This window comes from Siphateles boraxobius, unplaced genomic scaffold, assembly GCF_051911475.1.
Source record: "Siphateles boraxobius isolate OS27281-9 unplaced genomic scaffold, OSU_SipBor_1 9, whole genome shotgun sequence".
NCBI lineage: Eukaryota > Metazoa > Chordata > Actinopteri > Cypriniformes > Leuciscidae > Siphateles > Siphateles boraxobius.
Window position 1 is genome coordinate 18,745,469 of NW_027509219.1, and position 15,477 is coordinate 18,760,945.

At 36.2% G+C, this 15,477-nt stretch overlaps 1 protein-coding gene across 2 annotated transcripts in view; it reads right to left on the reverse strand.

The window, feature by feature from the left end:
- grid2 (glutamate receptor, ionotropic, delta 2) overlaps positions 1-15,477 on the reverse strand; it is a 475,449-nt gene that overhangs the window by 117,354 nt on the left and 342,618 nt on the right. The gene's annotated exons all lie outside the window — the stretch shown is intronic.

A 15,477-nucleotide genomic window follows, 5' to 3' on the forward strand; every position in this document is an offset into this window, starting at 1 on the left:
CCATCTTGAAAAAGACCCAGCTCTTTTAGGAGAGGGAGAGAAACAGTGAAAGAATGTGTGTCGCAGCGGCGAACACACACACACACTTGCAGAAAAGGATATAACGCCGGAAAGCGTAGCAGGTACGGCGGCTAAAGGCGGCGATGCCAACGACTTCAGACTCAAAGGCTAGTCCCGCTGTGTGCTTTTTCTCAGACGGCGTGGCTTCTCACTCTGGATCCAGCGATGCGGTGATGCTTTGCTGAAGAGATGAAAATCAGTTGTACCAGCCTAATCGAGCTATGTTTATAGGGCGAGACCACGCCCTTTCTGGCGGGATGTGACGAAATGGGCACGAAATGCCCCCATTGGATATCCGTCACGCAGAGCCTTTCTCGATAGGCTGCTGCTGTTGCCGCAGGGAAGCCAATAGGCGCGCAAGCCGTCTTGCCTATGTCTGCATGCTGCTGCACAGCGTTTTACATTAATTCAAAATTTAGGATAATTTTTGGCTTCAATATCTCGTGGAAAAGAGGTTTTCCCATAGCGTAAGATTTTACGCAGTACGAGAGATAGTCTCGTAAGAGAACTGGTTAGGTGTGCCAGCTATGAGGTCACGAGGTTTGGACCTCTGTATTTTTCCGAAGTCTATTTAAAAAATGTAGTGAAATAATTGCCTAATATAGTATTAACACTACTTTAGTGCTGCAAGGATATTGCACAGCACCAAAGATCTTCTCATCTGAGCTGCCTTATTGGTATGTCTCTGCTCGTTAATGTCAAAATATTTGAGATGTCCAATCAGATCAAAGTAGATGGGCTTTATGCTCACAGAAGCTGCTTAGCGCGAATTCCAGCGCAACTCAACTCTTTGGTAAACGGTCATAAAGTGCGAGATAAGATGTAGCTGAACTAAGCATTTTATATTTGACAGCTGTTTTAGGATAGAAATTTAAACGACCGACAAAATAATCAGGCAACCTAATAAACGTTTGTCTAATTTTACCATTTGAATTGGAAATAGGCCTATAGTATAGCTAATTTACGTCATGTGGCCTAATGTAATAATTAGTAACAGTCAATGTGAGGGGGCAAGAAATATTAAGGAAGCCATTTTTATCATATTAGGCATAAATTTAGTAATTAATGTCTACATACTGTGAATGAATTTAATACACTTATTTACCCAGCATTCGTAGCCTTCAGCAAATTAACTTGTCTAAGAAAATGAATAGTCTTAATATCAGTTGACCCTATGTTTGCTTTCTTCACTGACACAGACAAAAATGAAAAGACTAAAAGTTAAAGTCTGAGGGGGAAAATACAGGGCGAGATTAGAAGACTGAGAGAAAAAGAAAAAGTGATGGAGATGAGGAGAGAGCAGGAATTGTCAACTAATCTACTGGCCACTGACATGGGTTTAAAGCTATTTCTTATCCATTTTCTGGCCTTCAAATGTCTTGAAATGCACATAAATGTAGATCAGATAAATAAAAAATTTCTTGGTGGAGCAGGCCCCCCAACCCCCCAAACTACCTCACATTTGGGACCAACACACACTGAGCTGCAGCAGCCCCTCTCGCGCCAGAAACAGGGATGAGTTTTGCTTCTCTCACAGAGAAAGAATGTAGCCCACGAACAACACAACACAGATGTGATAGTGATAATGAATGACAACCCTTGCTTTCTTATCCAAGACACAACCCTGTCGAACAAAGGGTGCTATGAGCTTGCTAGGAGAGGGCCAGTTCAAATCAAAGATAATTTCCCAGTTAACTGTGATTGTGTCGATTCACACACAGCAGCTACTTTGTTAATCTGAAAAACAGTGAAAAGATCAGGCCCGGTTCTACAGGGGTGCTAGAGAAACTGTAATAATAGCATACGGCCTATTGGCGAAAGAGATCTGGCAAACGCCAGGGCGTATTTTTACTCTGGAGAGCGTCAAAGGTTTCTATTTACAACTTATTTTTGCAGCGTTGAGCAATGTAGCCAATCACAGTCAAAGCTGTTGATCTCTTGAACCCAATGGCTAATCCGAGCTGTTTAAGTTAGTCAGAATCCACTTATCACTCAAAACGATGGAGTTTGTGTTCAATGCTGAGTTATAAACACTCAGAAAACTCTCATAAAGAAAGTGTTGACACAAAATAAATAATAGATTCATTGCGCAGTGTAGACATTGTGGATGAGGGGCCTGCAAGATTAACCGATCGTGGCATACTGTCAAAAATGTTGCCGTATCTAGGTAACTGTTCATTGGAGGTGTTATAATAATTGGAGAATTTTTTTTCTTCGCAGTTAACTTAGTTTTTTAATTATTTGTGAATTCATTATCTTATTTCTCAGTGATTAAACACAACATTTGCAGATTGAATTACATTAAAATTTGGCATGCAGTTTATTTAAAAAGTTTGAAAAAATGTTGTGTGGTTTGAGAAAGAGACAGCAAAATAAGAGTTACTAAGGTAAAAGGGTGCATAGATGGTGTTTTGGCTAATTAATTAAAACAAAACCGCACAGTTTTAATCAAATAAGTATATGGGCAGAACTGAGATGAGAGCAGATCGATCGGTTCCAGTATAAATGCTGCTCCATCTCTGCTTGAGTCACTTATAAAACATGCATTTAAAAAAGCAACACATGCCAAACATCTTTCCAAACTTGTAATGAGAAGCGTTTATGTAAACCTCACTCCCTTGCCGGAGATGCAGACGGTTTGAATACTCCTCGGAATGGGTCAAGCCGTGACCCAGAGGAAGTAAGGTTTAGGGAGATGAGTGTAACATAGGCAAGCTAGTAAGAGCTGTGCTTCTAAACCTTATTCCCCCAGCCTCAAGAGGTGCGCTAGTGACTGACACTTGAGACTGCGGTGTGGGACGAGTAGGACTGGTTACATTTACAAACCTGTTGTCCAACAAAAGAGAACATTCAATGATGTTTTTACTCCCAAACTCACTTCATAACGTCAGTCGGATGTTCCTTTTGTGATCTGACATGGCTTCATATCATAGAATGAGCCAGAAATTATATTATTTAATAGTATTATATAGAGGCTAGGTTGATTAGCATTTCATTGTAAATATACTTTATTCTTATAAAAATACCTGAGATGTCTAGAACAAGGATAAACCATATCATGTCACAATCGTATGTGTATTGTCTTTGTCCTTACAAAGGATTTCCTGGCTTCAATGAGTCTCACTTGCAAAAACGTCCTCCAGCTACGAGTATAAATGAAACAGACCATTACATTCGTGTACTCACTAATGCCCACAACACCCTATTTTGTGCAAAAAATAGGAAAAACCGTACATCTCTCCAAAGAAATGTGAAGTCAACACATGCAAATCCATACCTTTGTCTCCAGTGTAGATAATTTTTTTTCTTTCTCTCTCTCAGCATTAAATGCATAGGATTTCCTGACAGAGTAAGAAATTACCGTCACCGATATTTTTCATTATATTTTTCGAGTTTACATCTCGCAATTCTCACTTTATTTCTCAGAATTGCGAGATATAAAGTCAGAATTGTGAGATATAAAGTCAGAATTGCGTGATATAAAGATCCAATTGCGTGTTATAAAGTCAGAATTGCGAGATATAAAGTCGCAATTGTGTGTTATAAAGTCAGAATTGTGAGATATAAAGTCACAATTCTGACTTTATAACACGCAATTGCGCAATTGTGTTCCTGCAGTCAACATTCTTTGGCAAATAAAATGTTTGTCTGAAAACATTTCTGGACTTTAGGTTTGTGTTTTGTGTGCTCTGTATGCAACATTAATGTCATTTGTCAGTCATATGCCTGTTTTAAGTGAAGAACTGCACTGTACTAACAGACGTTTTATACTTGTGCTTCATGAACACACACACACACACATGCACGCACGCACACACACACACACACACACACACACACACACACACACACACACACACACACAAACACACTACTGGTTCTGGCTATTTTTAACTACAGTCAATTACAATCAGACTATGACTCACCAAATTTGCTGAATACCTCACATTTTGATGTTAAGTAAACATAAGTTAGTCCAGCTTAAGAAAAACAATGTAAAAATCAATTACTAATACAATGCAACAGGAACACACACACACACACACACACACACACACACACACACACACACACACACACACACACACACACACACACACACACACACACACACACACACACACACACACACACACACACACACACTCGTACAAACAGGAACAAGCGACAAAAAAAACAAGCTTTTACATAGAAACACAGCAAGGAGCAAACAATCATGATTTAGACGAGTAATTTAGGGCTATGCTCTAATACCCAAGCACAAATCTGTTCACCAAATTCTAATTACACTTAGCTAATTTGTGTCGCATAAACAAACAATTCGTTGCCCTACTGTGCTCATTTTTCCTCTCGAGTCGGATAATAACAGAAAACAACTATCGATTTATTTGCCCAATAAAACAATAGCGTAGAGACAAAAGCAATAATTCCTGAATTACGTCAAGCTACCTGTGAAAAAAAATCCTCTCCACAGAGATAATATTTTCCGGGTCCCCTGCAAGAGAGTGATGGAAAAAGATGTTCCTGCTCAATCAAAACATGATATGAAGAGGTTTAGAAGGCAGGAATGTAAAAGACTTTGATGCTTTTGAAGTTTCCCAAGAAAGTACTCTTATGACAGAATACAAACTGCACCAAAAATATATGTGGAGTAAAAAGCTGACACATATACGTCTATGTCCAGCTTTGTACCAGTACAAATGTCATGCTTTGTCCGTGCAAAACAAATGTCACGCTTTATGCATTCATAAACATGGCACCAAAACAACCTTGTTAAAAAAAAAAAAAAAAAAAACTCAATGGATCTGAGAGGTAATACAACTCACCTTCATACACAAGAGGTTTGAAGCGCATCAATTCGACATAACTCTGCACAATATGAGTCGTATTATCATGGGCTCTGGCTAGTCATTAGCATAATATTTAGACTGGGATTAGACAGGGTACACCATCCCACGGAGGCTAATATGACAGAGCCTTCACATAACTACCCACTTCAGATGTGCTGGGGGCTTTTTTTTTTTTACCCAAGGCAGTGGCAGCCATTTTAAGTTAATTCTTATCAAATCTGTCTGAAGTACCAGCCTACTAACTATCATTATGTAATAAAATCACCTAAAATATTAATGGGCTCGAAGGGGTACGAGCATGTGAAAGTGTGTGTATTTTCTTTGACAAGAATTGATATTGTTGAAAATCAAGCTGCATCAAAGATCCTGCAAAAAGTTTTGTGTAAAAAACGGTTTGTATGCTAACCTTTGAGACTGTTTATTCATTCTTCTCATAGGTAGTCTGCCCTTAGTGGCTTATCATCAATTCAACCAGCTAGTCATAGGGCTGGAGAGTCCAGAATATTAACATGGAAATCCAAATGCACTGTTCTAAAACCTTGCTCCCTACATAGAAAGCTGAGATCTAAAACCTCATGTGATTAGGAAGAACATAGATGACTCAACAATTGATACATTACATACTGTACATTATAGTCATGTCTCAATATAATAGAAATATAATAGTGAAAAATAAATCCAAGATGGGAGAAATTTTTGATTACCTGTCTACAAAATTCAAGCTGATCTGTGCATGTAACTGAAGGTGAGAAAGGACTAGCCTGAATCATGTTTATAATTTCAAGCTTAAATAAACGATTCTCTTGAACTGGATGTCTATGCAGCTATAACAGGACACTCTTGATCTTATATAATGGCTGCTCCATATAGATCTTTTTCTGGAGCAAATAAAAAAAGAGAAAGAATGTTGTTCCTGTCTCTTTTACTCATATGAATTTATAAAATAGCACAATTCAATAGACAATCAACCTTCAATTTCAGCCATTATTAGTCTTGTGGGAGCAGGTGGAATGTTTTTTATGATGTATGATTGATTGATTCACAAAGCTCCACTAATTAAAACGAATGTTTTTGTGGTTAAGGACACTGCTATGCTTTTAAGTGTCTCCGTATTGATCTCAAGGAATAGACTTTTGAAGAGTGTCCCTGAAAAGCAGATCCAAAGCAAATGCGAGTCTAAAATCAGTAATTATGGTTTGATTGCACAACAATGTAATATAAAACCCAGAGACTGTCCATGGAAGCTGAATATGCAATATCCGATAAAGGTCTTCTTGAGCATGTCTACATAAACTCATAACAGCTATATTTACAGTAAGCGAGGCATGGTAAATACCTGTGAGAAATTTCAAGCCTCATCTAATCGATAAAATATTATCCACCGAGGGAACACATGTAGCCATATTGCTGAATTGCTGTCGCTGACTGCGTCAGCATAAATCGACAGATCCATCGACCTTTAGGCTCGTCGCTCATCATGTTGACTTCTGGGAGCGGTGAGAAACACAAGAGGCCTACCTGGCGATGTTCAAATCAGAGCATTCTAGGAGGTAGATGACTAAACGACTATTTACCAACCACTCCTGTCTTAAAGTAGTGTCTTTTATATATTTTCCCCCAAACACCAATTTATGTTTCATCATTTACTAACTCTTGCGTTGTTCCAAGGCTTCATGGAATTCAAAAGTAGGAATTGCAACAACATGAGGGTAAGTAAATGATGAAAGAATTTTCCAATTTTTTTAGGTGTAATATAACTTTAAAAGCATGAAATAGACACACTACACTGCCAAATAAAAGCAATATACCCCAAAATACACTACCATTCAACAATTTGGGGTCAGTGTTTTGTTTTGGTAAGAAATGAATTAAAAGTGCGTACGTAAAGACATTTATAATGTTACAAAAGATTTATATTTTAAATAAATGCTGTTCTCTGGACTCGCTCATCATGTTGACTTCTGGGAGCAGTGAGAATCACGACAGGACGACATGACGACGTTGAAATAAAAGTGCTCTAAAAAGTAGCATCGACACAATTGCTGAACCAGAACTGTGATTCTTTGGCGGTTTATTGGATAGTTTCAGTTGGAGGAACTTCTGAGGCCATGGTGTGACATGGTGTGCCTCTGTCATTTAAAATTTGTTTTGCATGCTGAATCTCAAAACAGCAGCAGAATGTTTGTCATCCTCTCATCCCTAGGCAGGATGAGCTGCCTCATCCTGAGGGAAAAAAAAAAGTATTGTAAATTTCAAGCAGAAAAGAGGTGAAAGAGAGAGAGAGTTCTGCCTCTTATCTTCAGAAGGACAGATAAGAGCTCATTTCTCACTGCGGAATAGAAACAAGCTCTCTGGCAAGAGAATGACACCATTAGCATCCCATAATGCCTCGCTCTATTCTGCACATACACATTTTGTGTGCGGGCGTAACGCTGTCTGCTCTGGCCGTTTCTGCACTTCACGCATGGATCTGTTCATCTTCATCACATGCTATTGCCGCCACTGCCACAGAGCTGGAGTTAGCAGATCATTTCAGAGGTGAAGTGTGAATATGAGCCACCTCATGGCTGGTAATGCCAGGGTTTCGATAACCTCTAAGGGTGATGGTGTGACACTTTGCTGTAGTGCAAGGCAGTAGAAAGCCAACGCAAAGATCACCACAAGCAAGGTGTCTTCATAAGCTTGCCATTTACCACCCACTCCTGTCTTAAAGTAGTGCCTTAAAGCAAAGATTTTAGTACATATATTACCAGTGACATATTTGTTTTTTTTAAAAAGCTCTTAAAGGGAAAGTTAAAAATTCTGTCATCATTTACTCACCCTCATGTTGTTCTAAACCTGTATGACTTTCATGCTACTTTGGAACATTAAAGAAGGAAGTCACATGGGTTTGTAAAAACATGACGATGAGTGAATGATGAAAATAATGAAATTAAAATACAAAATACCCCAAAATACAATATAAAAAAAATATATTATTGCAAATTCTTTTTATTATAGAAAATTAAAAACCTAAAGCTACTGTAAACAATTTGGGCTAGTGTTCTTTTCTTTTTTTTTGAATAATGAATAATGAATTAATAATTTATTCACCAGTGAAGCATTACACTGATAAAATGAGACAGTAAAGACATTTATAATGTTACAAAATATTTCAATTTTTAAAAAAAATGCTTTTCTTCTGACCTTTCTATTTTCCTTTAGGAATCCTGATTTTTTTTTTTATCACGGCTTAAAAAAAAAAGCACAAATATGAAGCAGCACATAAATAACAAGCAGCACAACTGCTTTCAACATTGACAATTGTAGGAAATGTTTCTCAGCATATTAGATTGTTTTCCGAAGGATCATCCGACAATAAAGTAATGTCTTCTGAAAATTCAGCTTTGCCATCACAGAAATAAATACAATTTTAAAATGTATTAAAATAGAAAACCGTTATTTTAAATTGTAATAAAAATTCACAATATTACTGTTTTTACTTTATTAAATGAATCCAAATCATTATAAGATCTTACTAAGCCCAAACCTTATAAAATCATATTTTCTGATACATATAAAATTAGTCACTAAATATTAATGTATATATTTTGTCGTGGCACCAATGAAAATTCTGACAGTGCAAAGCAAGTACAAAATCTGAACAACTGGTCTTATAGGGCAAGTAAGATAAAAATAAAATCTGTTTACACTTAAAGACACACCATCCAAGCAATTACCATATTGTCAATGCTGACCTGCAATTCTATTGAGTTCACCTCACTGAATCCATGTTCACAGGATTACCACCTGTGTCTAGCAATTAATTTTAGCAGTTATGCCCTTCCTTGCCAGGACGCTCCACTGGGACTTTATGGGATGCATCACTATACTAACATATTGCAAGCAGGGTCATATCGATGGAGCCCTGCCTCAGGCAATTTGTAAACAGTACTTCACAAGTAGTTTGTGGTTCAATCGACATAAACAAAATGCTGACGATGCAAAGCAGCACCTGTCATGCAAATAGCCAAAGCATGACAGCCCCCACAGGCTTATTAACCACATAAACAGCATCATCACGACAGTCGTCTTAAGTCAAAGTCATCCCGAGAATCTCTGCATGCATATTCCAAAAACACCTCAATATGCTGGCTGACGTGTGGCTTTTCCATCAAAAATAGATGAGTGGACTTTAATTTTACAAGAAACTTACAATTATGCTTGAAGTCCTCTAAGAGTCAAGCAAGGTAATATTATAAAAAATGCTTATAGGACATGCCATCCTCTACAAACACTGATATAGAAATGTACCATCAGAAAGCTTAGCAAGGATTCATTTGGTTTGTTTGTTTGTTTCTAATAATAAGACATTTGCTGGGGGAAAAAGCAGTTGAAAGTGGGAGTATGTTTATATATATATATATATATATATATATATATATATATATATATATATACAGTAGTCAACATTTGAAGTGGATCAAAACTTTTTTGATCCACTTCAAATGTTGACTACTATATATATACACTGCCATTCAAAAGTTTGGTGTCGGTAAGATTTTTAATGTTTTTAAAAGAAGTCTCTTCTGCTCACCAAGGCTGCATTTATTTGATTAAAAATACAATACAAACCCAGTAATATTGTGAAATATTATTTCAATGTAAAACAGCTGTTTTCTATGTGATTATATAGTAAAGTGTAATTTATTCCTGTGATCAAAGCTGTATTTTCAGCATTATTACTCCAGTCTTCAGTGTCACATGATCCTTCAGAAATCATTCTAATATGATGATTTGATGCTCAAGAAACATTTATCATTATTGTCAATGTTGAAAACAGTTATTTACATTTTTATTTCAGGATTCTTTGATGAATAGAAAGTTCAAAAGAACAGCATTTATCTGAAATAGAATATTTTGTAACATTAAACACTACCGTTCAAAACTTTGGGGTCAGTAAGAATTTATTTTTTATTTTTTGGGGGAAATAAATAAAATAAGTCAATACTTTTGATCATCAAGGATACATTAAATTTATCAAAAGTGACAGTAAAGATATTTATAATGTTACAAAAGATTCTAGTTCAAATAAATGCTGTTGTTTTGTTCATCAAATCATGTTCATCAAAGAATACAAAAAAATGGTATCCAACTGTTTTCAACATTGATAATAATCATAAATGTTTCTTGAATATGCTTCTTGAATATATTCATTTATATTCATAATTATATATAATTAGTTGTCAAATCGATGAATCGCGATTAATCACATCTAACATAAACGTTTTTGTATATATATATATATATATATATATATATATATATATACATACACACACATTTTTTATATATATATTTAATTTCTATATTATAATTTTAATTATTCAACTTCAACTTTTATTCCTCAACTTTAGCAGGTCTGTTGGTTCCTATCAATAGTATTCAATTGATTTTACTCACAAACACACATAAATGTCTGATAATGAAGCTGTCTAATGAGAGAAAAGTTTCTGCTAAGGCAAACTCCCTTCAGGGCTTCCAGTCTATTCTGTTTTGTTTGAAAGAACCACACCACAGCCGCCCCCATGGAAATGAAGAACAAGACATGTACAAATGTTCAATAAAGTAACATTTTCTCTTTGTGTGTGCTAAACTAAAGCAGAATTAAGGCTTGGAGACTGCAAGGTTGTGACACAGCACGCTGGGGACTGCTGAAAGGAGTGAGGAGCTCCAGGCCGTATATCAAAGATCAGTCTGTACTCTACGCTGGGCAGATCCTGTGTGAATGGAATAAAATCACACTTAAATGGATTGAAACTACTGAGCTCAGTCCTTCTGTACAACCCACCTATAATGACACTTGCACATATTCTTTACCCTTATGCAGAACAACAATACAGCGCAAAAAGTATTTTTCTTATTGAGTATTTTTTATGTTCTCCAGTAAAAATATTTAAACACCATTAAAACAAGATACTTATTTTAGATAAGCAAAATTGCATGAGATAAAATCAGTTGTTGTTATATCTCTAGTTGGAAACAAAAAATTGTGTATTGCTACACTGTAAAAAGTGATCAGTTGACTTAATTCAAAAAGTGAGGAAATCCGTTGCCTTAAAATTATGAAGTAAAAAAAAAAAACTTCATGCGTAATTACAAATGTCTTTTTTCAATTATGCATGAAGTTTATTACTTAATTTTAAGGCAACTGGATTTCCTCACTTTTTTAAAGTTAAGTCAACGGATCACTTATTACAGTTTAGGTCACCAAACAGTCTCCTGATAATTTAAACAATAATATTGTTAAATTAATATCTGTAGCTGTTACCCTATAGACAAAACAGACTTTCTTTTGTTAATTGAAGCAGGATATGGTTATGTCAGAGGTTATTCTGCTTTACCTGAGATAAATTATAATTAATCCATGAATAGTAAAAGTGCTGTAAGTAAACTCACAATTGACAATTATTGATGCATGCAAACACATTCGTAAAATAATTACAAAGTGAAAAAAGTTAATGAAAATATGTTTGTGATTAAAAGAGTTTTGTAAACACAATTATCAGTTCAACTGATATATTCATTTGAACTAATGGTTCGATAAACAATAATGAATTTGACTGTAATGCTGGACTAAAGCCAATCTATTTAATATTTAATCTTCATACACACCATATGGCTTCAGAGAGGTGAACGTGTGTGCTATTTTAATAAAGCTTTGTGAACAAAGTCAATTCGTTTATAAAAAAGAAAAGATTAAAAACAATTATAAATTGAGATTGAACATTTGTGAGTACCACCGCACCAAAGTCAAAGATTCATCACTTAAAAGTATTCACTGTGTTCACTAATTAGTTTTTGAAGTTCCCAGAAAGACCATGTTTGAGCTTACAGCAAGCATTACCACTATTCATAATTATTTTTTAGAAATGTAATTACCTGGGGGGAAACGTTTATTATTATTATTTATATAAAACAAAGACAGCTCTGTATTCACTGCCTTGCTGTTTGTAATAGTCCAGATCTAAAGCATGTTGTATAATGTTTACAAGACAAAAAAAGCAAACTGTAACTTAAAGTAAACACACACAAAGAAAATAAACAGATGGATATAACATGTATTGTGTTAATCTATACTATCATCATAATCTATACCACTTCACAGTTTATAGTATTATGAGTTATATTAAAAGTTTTCTTATTTTTATTACAAGTTTATTTATACTATATATAATAATACTGTTTTTGCCTGAAGCAAGTAATGAATGGCAATGTTTGATGCAGAAAAATATCTAAAAAGGAATACGATTTACCAAATTAGAAAAATCTTATTGAAAACAGAATACATGAATTAGGGTTATACAGATTATAAAGAGAATGATGCAAAATGAACAGAGCAAAATGAAGAAGAACGAAAAGTGCCTTGTTGAAATTTAGATATTGTCCTGATCTAATCCTGCTTGTTCACGCACATTTGCATATGTACTGAAAAAAAAGTGCTCGCATCCATATGATGTTTAAATCAGTAAAGATCTGAAATGACACTTAATGGAGTGTACTTTCTTCCTCACTAGCGCGTTAAAATTAAAGCTGGGTACACACTATCATCCCCTTCAGCAATATCTAGGGCAACTGTGAAAAACTTCCTCCTCATCCTATTAAAACATTGACAGAGTGTGGACTGACTCAACCTTCTCCAACAACATGCCTCCCAGGGAGAGCGAAGGAGTGAGCGTGTAAGAGACCAACAAGCAGAGGAGGAGGAGACAGCAATGATAGTGAATGCCTCTCCTTTATATTTAAAGCAGTTGTCCTTTATATTTAAAGCAGTTTTGAAGTTGATGCAGCCCTTAAGTCGTGCCCTAAAACAGTGTTATGAAGCAACAGAACGGAAAAGTCCGAAAGACTTGTGGGATCCTGACCCCGGATCCTTGTATCCTCTCTTTTTTCTGCTGCATGAGTCCGGAGGCGGTGGGCTTCAGGGACACACTGATTCAGTCATGAGGAAATGTTCTGTAGATGGGATTAGCCCACATCATAAAGCCTGTATGATGTAGTCCCTACTTCCTAACAGCAGATAATGATGTGGGCATGTTGAATATTTCAGGCTGTGGTTTGCTAAGTGCTTTTTCTCAGAGGAATGCTGTAGTGCACTTTTGCTGTCTAACTGTGGCGTCATGCTCCATCTCTCCCTGGAGGGAGCACCTGGAAAGAACACTGATCCTGATGCCAAGATACATTTTAATTACCCTTACTACAGGGATGGACGTGAAGGGGTAATTCATAGTGGAACATACCGTTTGATTGTGAATGTTTTTTCTTTTTTTTCTTCTCTCCTCTCATAAATGACAGATGACAAGTATGATGAGTATTGAGAATGTTATTATTATTCTGTCATTATTTACACATCCTCACGATGTTCCAAACCAAACTTGGAACAAGTTTTATGGTGAGTTTCCATTCTTTTTTAAGCTTTACAAGCCAAGACCTCATTGACTTTATATCATTATATTGAAAAAAAGGTGGCCAGGATATTCTTCAGAAATTAAACAGAAGAAAGGAAGTCATACTGGTTTGGAAAGATCTTTTAAAAATCTAGTTTAAAACACATGTGGCAAGCTTTATATTCAAGGTTTCAAGGTGTGTACTCTTTATATTCAAGGTTTCATACGGTTTTCAAAAACATTTTATTTCTTTGAACATACAAGATCTCTGATGAATGTTTTCAGAATCTTATTGAATCTATGCCACAAAGAATAAAGGCAGTTCTAAAGGCAAAATGAGGTCAAACTGGCTACTAGCAAAGTGTACCTAGTAAAGTAGGTAATCTTTTCTAGTAGCCGGTTTGACCTCATTTTGCCTTCAGAACTGCCTTAATTCTTTGTGGCATAGATTCAACAAGATGCTGGAAACATTCATCAAAGATTTTGATCCATATGGACATGATAGTATCGCGTAGTTGCTGCAGATTTGTCAGCTATACATCCATGATGTGAATGTCACATCACATCCCAAAGATGCTTTATTAGATTTAGATCTGGTGATTGTGGAGGCCATTTGAGTTTAGTGAACTCATTGCCATGTTCAAGAAACCAGTTTGAGGTGGCTTTAGCTTTGTGACATAGTGTGTTATCCTTCTGGAATCAGCCATCAGAAGATGGTACACTGTGGTCATAAAGGGAAGGACATGGTCAGCAACAATACTCAGGTAGGCTGTGGCATTTAAACGATGATCAATTGGTACTAAAGGGCCCACAGTGTGCCAAGAAAATATCCTCTACACCATAACACCACCAGCACCAGCCTGAACCGTTGATACAAGGCAAGATGGATCCATGCTTTCATGTTGTCTACACCAAATTCTGACCCTACCACCAATGTCGCAGAAGAAATAGAGACTCATCAGACCAAGCAAAGTTTTTACGACTGCAAATTATAGCCTCAGTTTCCTGATGTTAGCTAACAGGAGTGGCACCCGGTGGGTCTTCTGCTGATGTAGCCCATCTACTTCAAACCGTCTGGCACCAACAACCATGCCACATTCAATGTCACTTATTTAACCTTTCTTTCCCATTCTGGTGCTCAGTCTGTACTTCAACGGATCGTCTTGACATTGGCCGTTTCTCAATACGAGGTCTTGCCTGTACTTCTGTTCAAGTGGATTTCCAATTCAAAGTTCACATCTAGCCAAGTACAGTTCAAATCCCCGGAGTGTTCTTGATCCTCCCTTTTTATCGAAGGTGCATTGAGAGGTGACTTGTGCGGATTTGAGACTGCTAGGTATCCCAGAATGCATCTCACACCAACCAGCAAGCATCAATAGCAGAGAAGAAAACCGGCGTAATTTAAAAATACTACTGTTATTGTGTTATTGTGTGGTTTTAAGAGTTTTTCAGGCGAGAATGTAGTGGTTTAAAACTCAAATCTGTGGTTAATTTCTAAAGATAGTGCCTATTTAAAAATATGATCTGACATTTGATCTGACTGAATCATTTGCTTAATTTCTTATTGTATAGCTTCTTATACCTTTTAGGTATAATATTTTTAACATGTAGTACAGGCAATATGTACAAATGTACTCTGATTCTCTTCACTGTATTTACATGTATAATAAAATAAAATAACACAACTCTTTCTTTTTGTTAAATGTCAGTTTTAATGATCAATATTATAATGTTCCATATTTTGAAAATGAAAACAAAACGTTTCGTTTCGTTATAAATATACATGCAGTGAAGATAATCATTGTACACGTTGCCTGAACCACATTTGTGTGGTTATTAAAATGTTTACGATATTTTTCCTGCAAGTTGCAAGGTGGGGCCTCCATTGATCGGACTTGTTTATTCAGCACATCACACAGACACTCGACTGGAATGAGATCTGGGGAATTTGGAGGCCAAGTCAACACCTCAAACTCGTTGTTTTGCTCCTCAAACCATTCCTAAACCATTTTTGCTTTGTGGCAGGGTGCATTATCCTGCTTAAAGAGGCCACAGCCACCAGGGAATACCGTTTTCATAAAAGGGTGTACATGGTCTGCAACATTGCTTAGGTAGGTGGTACATGTCAAAATAACATCCGC